The sequence below is a fragment of the Rhinolophus hipposideros genome, assembly GCF_964194185.1.
Source record: "Rhinolophus hipposideros genome assembly, chromosome: 9".
NCBI lineage: Eukaryota > Metazoa > Chordata > Mammalia > Chiroptera > Rhinolophidae > Rhinolophus > Rhinolophus hipposideros.
Genome location: NC_138055.1, coordinates 63,896,888 through 63,912,081, shown reverse-complemented (window position 1 = coordinate 63,912,081; position 15,194 = coordinate 63,896,888). Strand labels below are relative to the sequence as shown.

General features: G+C 37.7%; 1 protein-coding gene and 1 pseudogene across 12 annotated transcripts in view; one reads left to right on the top strand and one right to left on the bottom strand.

The window, feature by feature from the left end:
* The window catches only part of GRIP1 (glutamate receptor interacting protein 1), a gene marked incomplete at its 5' end in the record, with an annotated part of 621,259 nt that overhangs the window by 114,072 nt on the left and 491,993 nt on the right, over window positions 1-15,194 (top strand). The window lies entirely within an intron of this gene.
* On the bottom strand, window positions 14,098-14,448 carry LOC308502563 (cytochrome c-like; annotated as a pseudogene). Its single transcript has one exon. The product of its transcript is annotated as a cytochrome c-like (transcript).

The following is a 15,194-nucleotide window of genomic DNA, read 5'->3' as shown; positions in this document are numbered from 1 at the left end:
CCATATTAAAAACCTCCTGCATAATTTGACTTTAAAACTGTCGATGAGGAAAGAACACAAACTGGCTCAGTGGAGGCCTTCGGAGTAACATGTTGAGCCCTACAGTAATGGAGACAACAGTAGCTTTCCCTTTCTGACCCTCTGTGTCACTCTCCTGTCATTCCCTACCCCTGCTACCATCAGCTCCATCAACTTATCAGGCCAAAGGGCTTGCTCACATATCTTAGAGTTCTCTAACTGCCCACTTACTCTCAGAGTTTCACTCCTCTCCTTTTTCTTCGTTGCTCAGAATGGACATGCTGGCTTCTGTTCAGCAAAAAGCCCCACCAAAAATGTACCGTGCTCTAACTAAAACCAGTCAGTACTCCTTTTTATGAACTTGAATTGCTAGCTGTATGTCGCATTTACTTAAAAGGACATGGCCTTTTCCTCTGGAAAGATAGATGGTTTATAATAGCCTTAGGCTCAGGCTACCTGTCATGCTCCAATCTGTAAAGGAGGAAACCAAGTCGTCCAAAAGTCACAGAATTATAGCATATGAGAACCTTTGAGATTGCATAGAGTCTAACCTCTTTATCTAAAAGCCTGAAGTGTAAATAAGTTGCCTCAGCTAAAGAGTGAATGCTGTTTCACAGCACAACAGTCTCTCAAGGTCCTTTCTGCCAGTGATGCCGAGAAAAGTATCAAATCAACTCTCCCACTGAAGTTCTACCTGGAAGAATTCATGGTAATGTGACATTAACCTGCAAAGCCTGGGAGTTAGAATTATTGATCATCTCAGGGTATCAGACAAGGACTGGAGATGATAGATTTTTACAATGTTAGTTTTTTCTTTCAGACCACCTGGGTCAAAGTGAACCTTTTAAAAATGCTTAACCTGTGAGGATATTACATAAGATCCAGCTGCCTGCTTCAAACCCATGGAAAGGAAACTTAAAAACTAAGAATGAATATATATCTCACACACACACACACACACACACACACACACACACACACACACACCGAATTAAGTTCTTACATTGTTTTAGTAGATTTTTAATTGCATTGCGTTTTTAGAGTCCCTTTCTAATTAAAAAACAAAAACAAAACACAAACTCAAAAACTTTCTAAATATCATATGGTCCAAAGACTAAAAAGATGATTATGATATCTACCAAATGAAATTTAACAAGCCAAATAATCTGTAAATGTATTTACTGCAATGCTACTTCCCTTTTAAAAGTTTAATCAGGGACATGCTTACTGCTTCTCTTTCCTTTTGCATTTGTTATGAACTGAAGCAATTTCTCAGAAAACAGGAATATAGATAACATTAAACCCCAAATATTTGTAATGCTGTCTTTTAATTAAGGATGTCTTTAATACCTATAATGCTTAAATAGAGGAAATCAATTCATGAATATCATATATATATATATACATATCGTATGTAACTGATATGTATATAGTGGTTCCTCATGTATATAACTGTTACATATATTGTGGTTCCTCATGACACTCAGATATACTCTCGTCGGAAAGTTGTCTTCCTTGGCAATGCTCCCTCTCCCTCCTTTCCAACCTGGCACTTGTTCCAGGAATCCCCCAAGCCACCCCGTACATGCTCAGGCCCCTTGCTATGAAGGCCCTGACTACCTGTACTCTGCCCCATTCCCTCTCTGGGCTAACCCCTATTTGTCCTTCAGATGAGGCATTAACTAGCAAAATGCAGGATTAGTTTATTTCAGACGTGCCAACATGGAAGATGGAAAGATTCTTCATAAGATTGGAAGACAAAATCATTGGCAAAGGAGTCCTCGAAGTTTTACATGTGTGCCCTCTTTACCAATGCACATATCATAAAGCATGATCTGCCAATGAAGTCTTCCGTGTCATAGCACACACTGCTTATTCTGATCCTGCTTCTTACCAACTACTGGTGTTGCATGAAGTGAAGGCTGTTGGGCATGATTAATAACAGGTGCTCTGAAATATTATATCCCCTTCCCCTGACTATTTAGAATATGTCTTATTGTTCAGTTCAAGTGTCAAGTCAAAGTTGGGGTGCCCATCTGCTGACCTTGGCCATTTGTGTACACGGGAGAGGAAGTGGGTCAAAAAAAGGGAGAACAGATGCTGCAGTATTATTGCCTGGTAGTCATCTACATAGTAATGTAAATTTGTGCTTGGAGAAAACTCACAGTACTTAGCATTAGCAAGGGCATTGGGCAGCCAGGAACTAACGGAAAAAAACTTAAAGAATGAAAAAGAAAAAGGAAGGGTGGGAAAAGAAAGAGAGGCTGGCAAATTCCCCAACCTCCCTGGGATCTAGTTTCCTCATCAGAAAATAGTGATCACAATAGAATATACCTATGGTCATCGTGAGGAATTAGTGCCTGTAAAAAAGCACTTAGACACAAAGTAAATGCTCATTAAAAGTTATTTGATAATAATAATATTATTACTCCTTCTCAGAGTAGAAACTCCTATGGATAGTGCTTGTCACAGCCTATCATAGGACATGGCATGTAGTTGGTGTTCAATAAATGCTTGTTGTGTAAACAATTGGATGAATTCTTCCTTTGAATGTGAAGGATGAGGAGATTTTATAACTCTATTGATTCTTACAGATACAGATTATAAATCATCCTCCACTAAACAGTGCTAGATATTTTGGGAAGGTCAATAATTCAGGAAGATCATGGTTATTACTAGTTGCCATTTAATTGTATGTTCTTTTATTTATCAGTCTATTTATGATTCTATTTTAAATACCTCAGGGGTTATATTAAAGGAAAATCAAAAGGTGAGAAGAAATGGGAAGGTAGACGTGAGCAAGGGTTTTCAGACATAGTACCTTGATGGTTGGTGCCCATCACAGCATCTCATTCCTTCCACCAAAATGGTTTACCATCAGAGCATCTCATGGTAAACCGTTTTGGTGGAAGGAATGTTTAGCTATGAGGTACAAAGAGCTTTAGGGAACCAGCTCTTTTATGGAAAGGGGATTCAATTTATGCTGTGTAGCCAGGATGGAAGGATAAAAATAACTGGGGAGAAGATTTAGATTTATTGTAAAGAAGACATTTCAGAAATGGCCTTATAAAAGGAGTGAGTCTCTGGAACTGTGAAACAGGAACCAAATAACCACGTGTCAAGAATGTTATTGACAGGATTCCTGTGTGGCCTGAAAACTGAATAACCTCCATGGGGGTGTTCTCAACACTAAATTTTTTAAAGGCCCCCAAATGAATCAGCTAATTTGGGTTCCAGTCCACTTAGGAAGCATGATCTTAGTCAAGTCACTCTCCCTCTCTGAGCCTCCTCACCCACAAAGTTGGTATAAAAATGTCTACCTGTCCTGCGTGGATTTTTAAAGAATCATCTGAATTAATGTATGGTCCTGTTATAACATGTTGTTAAGCCATACTTGGTTTTGCTGCTTATTTGCTATTTTCTGCACATTCATTCAGTGCCCTATTCGCTGGAGACTGTACTCAGCATTGTGATTTATTTTAATCAAATGCATTATTGTTTTTCTTTGGAATTTTTTTGTGGACATTTTACTTATTCAAATAAAAAGGAGACTTTGATAGCAAAACTAGAAAATTTTTACTACATAAAAAAATCAAATTTATGTCTTATTTATTTCCCTAGAGGATTTAAGGCAGGTTATTTTTTTCTGATAAAAACACACCCTCTTAGGGTTATTTTAAGATGTTATTCTTCTACTGAATTTTAGATTGTTGGAATTTAGTGGGTGAAGTTTATGAGCCTTTATTCAAGCTGATAAGGAGAAGATTCTCATAACAACTTTCTATAATTTGCTTTTTAGCTTTCTAGAAATTGAATCAATAGTTTGCGATGGCCTTGATGATTTTCCTGTTCTTCAAGGACTATTCAATTAGCTTGGATTAATTTTGCTAGAAAGTCCTTAAGTAGTAAATTTTTAATAGAAATTAATGATGTTTTTATTCTGCAACTGTGTTCTGCCATTTTAATACACAGGATATGGTTGGCTGCTTTCACTGATGTACTGGTACCCCTAGGAGGACAATATCTGCTATGTCGATTAATGTAATTTTTTTCTTTCTTTTGGGGGTATGTGGCTATGACCAGGAGGGAAGGGGCAGTGAGGTTTGGAGGGAAGGAAAAGGATTACAGAAGTACCACTTACTGAGCACCTTCTGTTTTTCAGAATGTTCATTTAATTTTCACAATATGGGGTGTGTGTAGCCTATTAGCTCCATTATCTTGGTGATGAAATTGCAGTTCTGAGAAGTTGATTAATATTGCCAAGATTCTAAATTTAATAAGCTGTAAAGGCGAGATTTGGATCTAGGTTTCTCTGAACCTAATGCCCACTGCCTCTCTTCCTGCCATCGGCCTGTTCTGACAAGGGTAAAACCCCAGACACGATCAAGTCTTGCCACAAACTCACGCGCCTGCGCACCGCTGATGCGCTGCAGGCCCCAACCCCGGTGTTACCAGCAGTTCTCTTCCCCTTTAAGGCGGTGCCTCTGAAGAAATGAAAAGAACCCGAAAGGTATACACAGGTTGATTTGTTTCTACTAATGAGATTTTGCTGTTTCATTATACCTCTTAGAACTAAATATACCAGCCAAACTGTATTACAGTTTTTGAAAAAGAAAAAAATATCAGAAAAATGAAAGAAGTATTCTAGTATTCTCTTTTGTAACCATCTGGCATCTTAAAATAGTAAAAGCGAGTAGCAGTTATGTGCACATTTTGCTTTATATAAAGACACCTAAAATAATATTGCAGATAATAAACCGGTATTTTAAAAGTTTTTGAATGCAGCATAGTAACTGTTTAAATGACAGAGAGTGGAATACATTGTAAACTCTTGGTTATTTTACTTTAGATTTACAAAAGTCTTATGGGGAATATATTTTTTTCCCAGACAAAAGCTTTAACACTTTTAAGTAGAAGAAGACATGACTCTTTTGTAGCTTGAGTTGAAATTGTGCTGAGTTGCATATTTGTATAGCCCATGCCCCAGCTGACATAGCACATAGGATTTAAACTGTGTATATCTCACTCTTGGCTCTGACCTTGGGACCTACGTTACACTTAATTACTGTATTTTCCAGGATATATATTTCAATTTATCTATTTTTATATATGTGTTTCTCCCTGTAGCCTGAGAACACTTTGTGGGCAGGAACTTAGTCATTTTTAAATTCCTAAAGCCTAAGATATGTAAAGTCCTTAATAAATGTTTGTTCGCTGACAGTATTATAATTGGATGACTTATTCATGCTCCCCCAAATTCCCAAAGGAAGTTCGTCTTGACTAAAGGAAATGCTCTCAGCTTTGGGACCAGCGTGGAGTAGATGAACTTCAGTGTCTACCTCTCCTGTGATTTGACCTACTACCCTGCCTCTGGTACCTGAACTATAACTTTTCCCCAAAGAACCATTTCACTTCCTACCTGATGTTGAAACTCTGCTTTCCCTTGAAGACACTCCTTCCATAGCAAATTTCTCTAATGGAGACTGCCTTGTCTCATTTCTCCAGATGCGTAGGAGATGACATCAAACCTGCAGAATTCTTTATATACCCCTTGGATACTTCTAAACTGGCACTTCCGATAGAAATATAATGCTAGCCCCATATGGCATTTTAAATGTTCTGTTAGCCACATTACAACAGTGAAAAGAAAGGTGAAATTAATTTTAATTATATATTTTGTTTAGTCTGATATAGCCAAAAAATATTATTTTAATATGTAACTAATAACAACATTTTAAGTAATATGTGTTACACTTTAAAATTTGTACTAAATCTTTGAAATCTGGCATTAACTTTATACTTTTAAACACATCTTCATTCAGAGTAGCCACATTTCAAGTGCTTAATAGCTTCTTGGGTCCAGCAGCTACTGTATCGGATAGCAGGTTTAAACTATCGTTCCCCTGCAATTTATCAGTATTTCAGAGCATTTTTTTTATACTACCTGTTTTTCATAATCTGCTGTGACTAATAAGATAATTTCTCACTTTTTGGAATTACAGTAGCAACAACTGCTATACAGTTTTTCCCCTATTCCTTTCCTTGTCTCATCATTGAACATTCTAAGATGTATGGTCTTACTCTCTCCCAGTATCTTATCTCATCAGTTTCACTCATTACCATCATCTCTAATCTTTGATCCTTACTATCAACACAAAATTTCTTCACCTCCATAATTTCTCACTTGGACTACAATTCCTAGCATTCTGTTATTACCTAATCATCACACTTTTTTCCTAGTCTTTTTGAATTGTGGGGGAATAATTTTTGCAGTTATTTCAGGTCTGAGCACTAAGCTGCTGTGCCTACATAGAAAAGCTAATCATGGATCCGTTTGTGAAATATTTGTGAAGCACGTATTATTTATTTGTCATTTACCAAACAGCAAAGATCCCTGCCCTCACAGAGCTTACATTCTACTGAGGAAATATATGAGCAACAAGCCCTTGCCATGTATAGTATATTAGTTAAAGATAAATGTCGAAGCAAAATAAAGCAGAGAAGGAGGTGGTCAAATGTTGAGTATGGGGGTTGAAACTGTAGATGACATGGCCAGCAAGGATCAACAGGAAAATTATATTTGTGCAGAAAAACCTTGGAGAAAGTTAGGCAGTAACTGACATAGATATCTGGGGAAGGAGTGTTCCATTCAGGTAGAGGGAACAGCCAAGTGCAAAGTCCTCAAATCTATTCATATCTGCAAATAATTGCTAATAATAGAAGCCTATAGAAGAATTCTGTCCAGAGGAACAAGCGATCATTGGCTTCCCTCCAAATTGAGGCCTAATGGGAGCAGTATAAAGATGGGAAATGGCAGAAGGCCCTCTCATTTGCTGTTGAGGAAAGAGACATTCAGAACAGTTATGTGGATTGCCCAAGATCACAGAGCTATTAAATGTCGGTTTGGACCTGGCCCCAAGTCCCCTGACTCCAGACCTGACGTTTTGTATTCATTCTGAATCAGTATGATAATTGTGTGGTTCCCATGACAAAGCAGTGTAAATCTGTAATACAGTGTTGATGCTTGCCACCTCCTGGAGTCACAGGAGAGGTTAAAAGTCAGCATCACTGACAAGCATGCCCTCACATCAGATGCCAGCCACAAGTTTGCAGTGTACTTTTGACCAACCGACAACAAATTCAGGAGTTTCTACAATCCCTTGAGGTATGATGATTCACTAGAATGACCCATAGAAGTGAGGAAAGCACTATGCTATGGTTACATTTTTATTATAAAGGATGCAAACAGAACCATCCTTATGAAGACATATGTAGGACAAGATCTGGAAGAGCCTTGAACACGGAGATTTTGTGAGTTCTCTCTTTAGAATTAGGACGTGTTGCCTTCCAGAAGTATCAATTTGTTCACCTATCAGGAAGCTCACCAGAGCCTCGGTGCCCAGAGATTTGATTGGGCTTTCATTGTGCAGGCATGATTTATTGAATCATTGGTCATGCGATTGAACTCAATCCTCAGCCTTTTTTTCCTCCCCAGAGACTGAGCGGACATCATGTGATTCAAAGTCCCACCCCTCTCATCGCTCTAGCCTTGCCAGCTCCCATCCTGAAACAATCTAAGGGCCCATCGTGAGTCACCTCATTAGCATAAATTCAGGTGTGGTCTGAGGACCTAGTGTGGGTAACAACGACAGTCCTGTCACCTGTGCAATTCTGAATTTAGAGACTCCCTCCCAGGAACCCAGAACACAGCCAGATACATTCTTTATTATACAACAGAAATTCAAAACTATTTAGCTTATGAATTTTACTACAAAAATAGCTGCTCCAGAGATAAGAAAGTAGCAAGTAACTGAGGCAAAAAAAAAAAAAAAATCCTGACTATGAAGGGAATCTCCACGGCCAAAGCGCAAGTTCGTCTCTTTTTGAGAGGGGCAGCTGCCAAGGGTATAAAAGAAAGGTAAATTGAAACATGTTCAGCTCCTCTTTTTCATCTAGGCCTCTTCTGGAGGACATAGCATTCTAGACAGATTTAAATTGCTTAGGATAAAGTTGATGTCACCCACTTCTTGGCTTAAGGGCTCTGGCAATTTCCCTTTTATTACCTCATAGGTGAAGGGAGATCTTTTCTAATGAAGTTCTTTCTGGTGTCTCCGGGGCAGAGGGTAAATCTCATAACAGATATTTGTTCAGTTGCTTACTATAGTTCCTCCATCAACTTCCATGATCCCTGTAAGACTTTTCAAGTTTATACAAACATTTAATTTTATTTAATATCCAGTGAAAACAGAAAGCTACATAAATAGATATCTTGTATTGCAAAAGAAGAAAACCATTGGACTGAGTTAAGATACATATTTTGGTTTAGGGAACTCGGTAATTTCACAAGTTTTAGTTACTTGCTCTTTTCTACTGTTAAAAATTTATTGAAGTATGTTTTTTAAATTCATGTGTTTATCCAACAGCATGTTTTGTAGTATCTCCTATGTGGAGGGCACTGTATGAGACACTGGTATACAGACGTGACCAGGACTTCATGTCCCCTTTCAGAGCTGTTCCTTAGATGATTACAGTGTGGGAAGCTCCCTTACTGTGGTTCTTTCTCATGTATTGTGCGATCTTGGAGGAAGAGAAGTTAAAGTACCCCCACGGAGCGAGATACAAGGGGCAGGGAAAGTTTCTTGGAGAAGATAATGTCGGAACTAAGTATTAAAGGTTGAAGAAGCATTTTGCCTATTCTAGGCAGTGTGTAAAGCATGAGCAAAGGCCTGGAGGTGAGATGGAGCTTGTGGTGACTGAGAAACGAAAGCAGTTCTGTGGAGTGTACAGTGAGTTGCAAGACATGACCTGAAAAGATAAAGAAGTGATCACATTGTATGCCACGTCAAGTAGGTCTTCAAGATCTTTTCAAAGATGAGATCAAGGATAAGAAGGTACCATTCAAACCAAGGTGCTCTCATATGAGAATACAAACTGAATGAGAACATTTTTTGTATACTTCGGGAGAATGAGTAATGCTGCTGGGGGAGGTTGTTGGGGTTAAGAATGGAAAAAAAAAAAGAATCCTTTTATTAAAGGTAACTTGTACAAGGGAGAGCAACCTGCTATAGGAAATTAAAAAAAAAATAAGATAAAAAGCCCACAGAATATTATGTGAATCTGCTAAGCTTTAGATCTGGGCTATAATAGTTTAATAGTGGTGTAGAAAAAAAAAAGTTGCTTAGTGACTTGTTTAGATACCTGACACTACTTAAATATTTACAAGTTTAAGACATGAAGTAGATTTCACTGTGATGAATGAACATTACTGCACTGTGTATGTAGCTGGTACATTTATATATTCATCCACTAAAATGTAAGTTCTGTGATGGCAGAGATGTCACTTTCTTCATTTCATTTCATTGTGGTGTCCTCAGAGCCTATAACAGCAGCCAGTACACAGTAGACCCTCAATTAATTTTTGTTGAATGAACTGAATATGCAGAAATTAAGATGTACACCCTGTCTAAACTGTAAAGGAAGAGGTAATACATATTATGCGTTTAGTATGATAAATGTATTTCAAAATCAACAAAATGCCAAGCTGATTTTTTCCTAAGACTAGGGTTATGTTTGGGGAAAATGTCAGCAGTCATTTCCATATAACATAAGACAGAATTTATTTTTAGTCTAACTACGTACAAGTGATCTCATCTTTTCTTGTAGATTTCTCTGGAGAATTAACATGTTGATTATCCCGAGTCCTTGTGCAGCTCCTAGGGGAAGAGGCACAGTCTCAGTCATGCCTTTATATTAGCTTACATCAAATTAAAAAGTTTTTTCACAGCAAAGGAAACCATCAATAAAACAAAAAGGGATCCTACTGAATGGGAATAGATATTTGCCAATGATATATCTGATAAGCGGTTAATATCACAAATTTATAAAAAACTCACTCAACTCAACTCCAAAAAACAATCAACCCAATTAAAAAATGGGCAGAGGACATGAAGAGACATTTTCTAAAAAGAACATACAGATGGCACACAGACATATGAAGAACTGCTCAACCTCACTAACCATCAGAGAAATGCAAATAAAACCCACAATTAGATACCACCTCACCCCAGTCAAAATGACTATCATTAATAAATCAACAAACAACAAGTGCTGGCCCAGATGTGGAGAAAAGGGAACGCTTGTGCACTGTTGGTGGGATTGCAGATTGGTGCAGCCACTATGGAAAACAGTATGGAGGTATCTCAAAAATCTGAAAATGGAACTACCTTATGACCCAGCAATTCCACTCCTAGGTATCTATCCAGAGAAATCCAAAACTCCAATTCAAAAATCTTTATGCACTCCTATGTTTATTGCAGCACTATACACAATAGCCAAGACATGGAAACAACCGAAATGCCCATCGGTAGACAACTGGATTAAGAAACTGTGGTACATTTATACAATGGAGTATTACGCAGCCATAAAGAAGAAAGAAATCTTACCATTTGCAACAACATGGATGGACCTGGAGAACATTATGTTAAGTGAAATAAGTCAGAAAGAGAAAGACAAGTACCATATGATCTCACTTATATGTGGAATCTAAAGAAAAGAATAAGTGAATGAACTAATCAGAAACAGTTTTGGAGACAAAGAGGAAACACTGAGGGTTGCTACATGGGCGGGGGGTGGGGATAAAGGGGAAGGTGAGGGGATTAGAAAACAGTCAGTAACCACAAGATGGCCATGGGGTTTTGAAAATTAATTTGGGGAACGTAATCAATAATGTTGTAAAGATTTTGTAGTGTATCCGATAGACACGTGTCCCATTTGGGAGACCACCTCAAGGATGATGTAGATGCCTGATCACTGCACTGTACACCTGAAGCTGGAGAATAATGAATGCCAACTATAAGTATGTATCTACTTACAAGAAGCGGAGTACAGCATTAGGAAGAGACAGTGGAAATGTAATGGCTTGGTTCGATGTCAGAGGGATAGTTGATGGGGGGAGAGGGGTTCACACAGTGTGAGGGATATAAATGATAAACGTCTAAGTATTACTTTGTCTTGTGCACCTGAAACTAATAAAAAAAAAAAAAGACTTGAAAAAGTGGTGCCAGCCTCCATTGGTGTTGACTGTACTCAACAGAAAGGTTAGATCAGATAATCAAAGCTTACCTTTCTTTGAAAACATATGCGTAGCCAGTAAATCCAGTATCTAGGAGAAAAATTAGACTAAAGGCCAAAAAATGTCACACATAGGAAAGATTGTAAATAAAAATGGAAGTTGCCGCCCATAAGGTTAATGTCATCTCATGCTAAATTCACTGCCATTAAACCACATTGGTAATCGCTGAGTCTTTCTTGCCTCTGATTTTAGCCCCTTGAGCCTACTGCCTTTAATGTTGGTTCTTTACATAATCTTTGTCCTGCTCACCTAAGAGAGTCAATTCCGTGTTGGCATCTAAGTGACCTATTTCCTTTAGTCTCAGACTCCTCAATAAACACTTGTTTGAGTGAGTCCCTTTTTAAATGTTCAAATATTTAAGCAGTTGGTGGATAATCTGATGATTTTTTTTTCAGGATAGGAATTAGCTTTTAGAGTGGGAGAGTTTCTAGTTCATGACCTTTCTTAAATGATTAAGGAAATAAGAACAATTTACTAATAGTTTCCCTGAAAATTAGACCTAGCTGGACCATCAGCTCTCATGTGTCTTTAAGCAAAAATTAAGATAATAAATATTAAAATAAGACTGGATCTTATATAATATAATATAATAAATATAATATAATATAATATAATACCAGGTCTTTTATTAATTTTTGCTCCAAAAGACACATTAGAGCTGATGGTCTGGTTAGGTCTTATTTTCAGGGAAACACGGTAGCTGGTGTTCTTGTGCTTCTGGGTGGAAGAATCCTGGGTGAGATTCTCTTTGGGGTTGTAGATCAAAACTGAGATACACAATACTTCCGGTTCACGGGTTCCACTGCCTTCACCAAGTTTGCTTGAGGCCAGAAGCCTTTATGTTATTACTTATTCTCGCTGCATTGTGGTTGAAAATAATAGTTAGATCTTTGATACACTCAGTGTGTAAGATATGAAAGAAAATAGTTACTGACATTTTCTTACCTATAAAAATACATACATTTTTAATGCCATTCTAAAGAATTTCACTTTTCTTCTGCTATAATCTTTCTATCAATGAGTGTGATAATGTCTAGCCATCAAACCATACAAATTTACTGTTTTATTTATTTAGTTGTAAGAATCCTTTAGAATTTGACATATACCCTGTAGTTGATACTGGAGCCATATAACAATTCAACAAAATATTAAAAAGAGAGGTCCAAACATTTCATGGTGATTTAGCAGAGTTAAGGAAGAAATTTTTGGACTCAGTGTTAGAAAAGAAATCAGAGAGCCTTTCCTCACTGGTACTTCATCTAATATTCTCTGATTTCAGGTCTTTAATTCCTCGCTCCTCATCCCATTTGTGCCCCTTTATTTTAAAAGGATGTACATAATGGTTACTCTCACTATTTTCCAAACCTGAGATAGTTTTCCCAAATGCAAGAGAGGAAATTATGTCAATTATTTTTACTTAGAGATTTAAGTAGTGCTTGTAGATTTTACCATCTCAAATATTAAAATAGATGACTCCTACGTATTTCTCACCTCTATTTCACTGTTGATCTTTCTCAACAAGTACGTCCAGGTTTCCCTTTCTTCATCCTTCTACTCATTGCTTAATCACCTGCCAGAATGGTATTTTTTGTATCCTTCTAAAAATTCCAGTGACGTCGGGAGCCTGCGAATCATGCAGTACTCATTCTTTTCCATTAATGACATCATTGACATTGATGATCACTCCTTCTCAGTACTTCAACCCCTCCCCCCCAACTTTGCCTCAAGTTATCTTGGTAACACAGCATGGTTATCATTTAGCTTTGGACCACTTATTTCTCTCTCTTCCTCCAGTTCTTAAATTTAGCAAGTTTCAGAGTTTAATTTTTGGTCCCTTGCTTTTTTCTTTTATTCAGTTTTTTGTGAAGAGGCTTTAATTGTGTGCTCTCAATTTTCAATGTTCATTTGATGGCAATACGTTCAGAAACACAACAGGACAGAACATAGTATAGAGGAGGACTGCATTGCATTTTAGGAACTCTTTTACCCTGTGCATGCTGATTTTTCCCATATCTTTGAACTCCATTAATCCACAGGCTTGAGAGAAGATCCCATCTAGGTCCACTAGACTCGCTCTGAATTAGGCTAGACTCTTGGAGGCAGGATAAACCGGACCCACCCATGGTCCCTTCGCTTTACATCTGGGATTAGACCTGCTTCCTGGAAGACAGTGAGTAAGGCTGAGCTCTCCAAATCACTTGTTTGGTCAACACATGAGCCTGGATAGAACATCCTCCTTCTAGGATGAAAACAGAGGAACCCCTAAATTTGGAGTTCATAAAATAACAGTGCAGATTAAGGGAAAGAAGTATCAAGCTGAAAGATCAGAGGAAAAGATTACTTCTGGTTGTAATTGTTTTGTTTGTTTGTTTTTGGCAAGTGTTAAATATTCTTTATTTGATATTTCACATAAACCAAACTAAAATGCCTTTCATTAAGGAAAAGGCAACAGTTTAGATACAGGAAATTTTAATTAAATTGGCATAGTTAGGACCAAAAAGATAAAGTGGACACTGCGACCTTATCTTCAGGCCTTGCCTTTTAACAGGCTAATGAACAGAACTTGAAACACAAGTGAGTCTTGCTGTTCTATGAGACAGGGAAGGGATTTCCTCAGTATTTAAACCTGTAAATGTAACCAGTTATGTAAATCTAAATAAAAGACCAATCTCCTTCAGGTGCTGAGATGACATTTACCATCTCTGTGAAAAGTTGAACATGACTAATCACATCCAATCATATCTTTAGAAGGGAAAACAGTGATATCTCTTGCTGAACCGAATTACCATCCAAGTTGGAAAAGCTGATCATATCCATTTAACTACAAGCCAATCTTATTTGAATCAGGACTGCCCAAAAGAAATCTTCTATCAGCCATTCATGATCTGAATTCTGGTATGTGAAATCAATTTAAATATAACACACATTGAAAAAGTCATGAGACGTTGCTAGATAGTAATAAAAAAGGCAGTGGCCAACCATGACTCCTTAGTCGCCTTCTTGAGACACGCTGTCAAGTCTGCCCTTTCTTCTGTCTTCTTAATGACAGCAAAGGTCATTTTTGCTCTATGGATATATTCCTTGGGATTCTCCAAATACTCCATCAGTGTCTCCTCCCCCCAGGTGATGCCCTTGTTCTTATTGGCATTTGTGTAAGAAAACCCAGGGGCCTGACCTGTCTTTTGCCCAAACAGACCTTAGAGATTTGGCCCCGCCTGGTGCTTGCCTCCCTTTTCCATGGTATGGCACTGGGCACACTTCTGAATAAAAATCTTCTTGCCCTTTTCAATATTATCCATTTTTAAATCGCTCTTTCTTCACGTGTGATACAGAGACTCACACTCACAAGCTGGACGTCCAGTTCTCTCTATGTATGAGTATAATTTATAACAGGAAACAGTAGGCTATTTTAAATAACTTAGGCATCCGACATCGACTACATAGAGACGGAATCTCAATGAAAGTATGTAAAACCCAAAGAAAAGATTGCCTTGAGGTAAAACATGGATGGAATTTGAGATAATCATGCTAAGCGAAATAACTCAGACAGAAAAAGTCGAGAACCCTATGATTTCACTGATATGTGGGATGTAAAACTGAAAACAAAGGAACAAGACAAACAAATGAAGAAACAAAAATTCGTAGACACTGGCAACAGTTTAGTGGTTACCAGAGGGTGGGGGGGAGGGGAGTGGTAGATGAGGCTAAAAAGGATCAAATATAGGGTGATGGAAGGAGAACTGACTCTGGGTGGTGAACACACAATGTTATATATAGATGATGTATTACAGAATTGTACACCTGAAACCTATATAACTTTGCTAATTATTATTACCCCAATAAACTTTAATTAAAAATAAACAAACAAACAAACTCGGAAAAATGAAAGAGACCCTGGATGACATGAGCAAAAGATGGCAAGGGGAGATAAATTAAAATGACAGAATTAAAATTTGCATTGGAGTGTTTAAGGAACACAATTGGCATAATGGAAAACATAGTCAATCACAAGCAGGAAAACCTTTACATGGTCTTTTAGAAAACA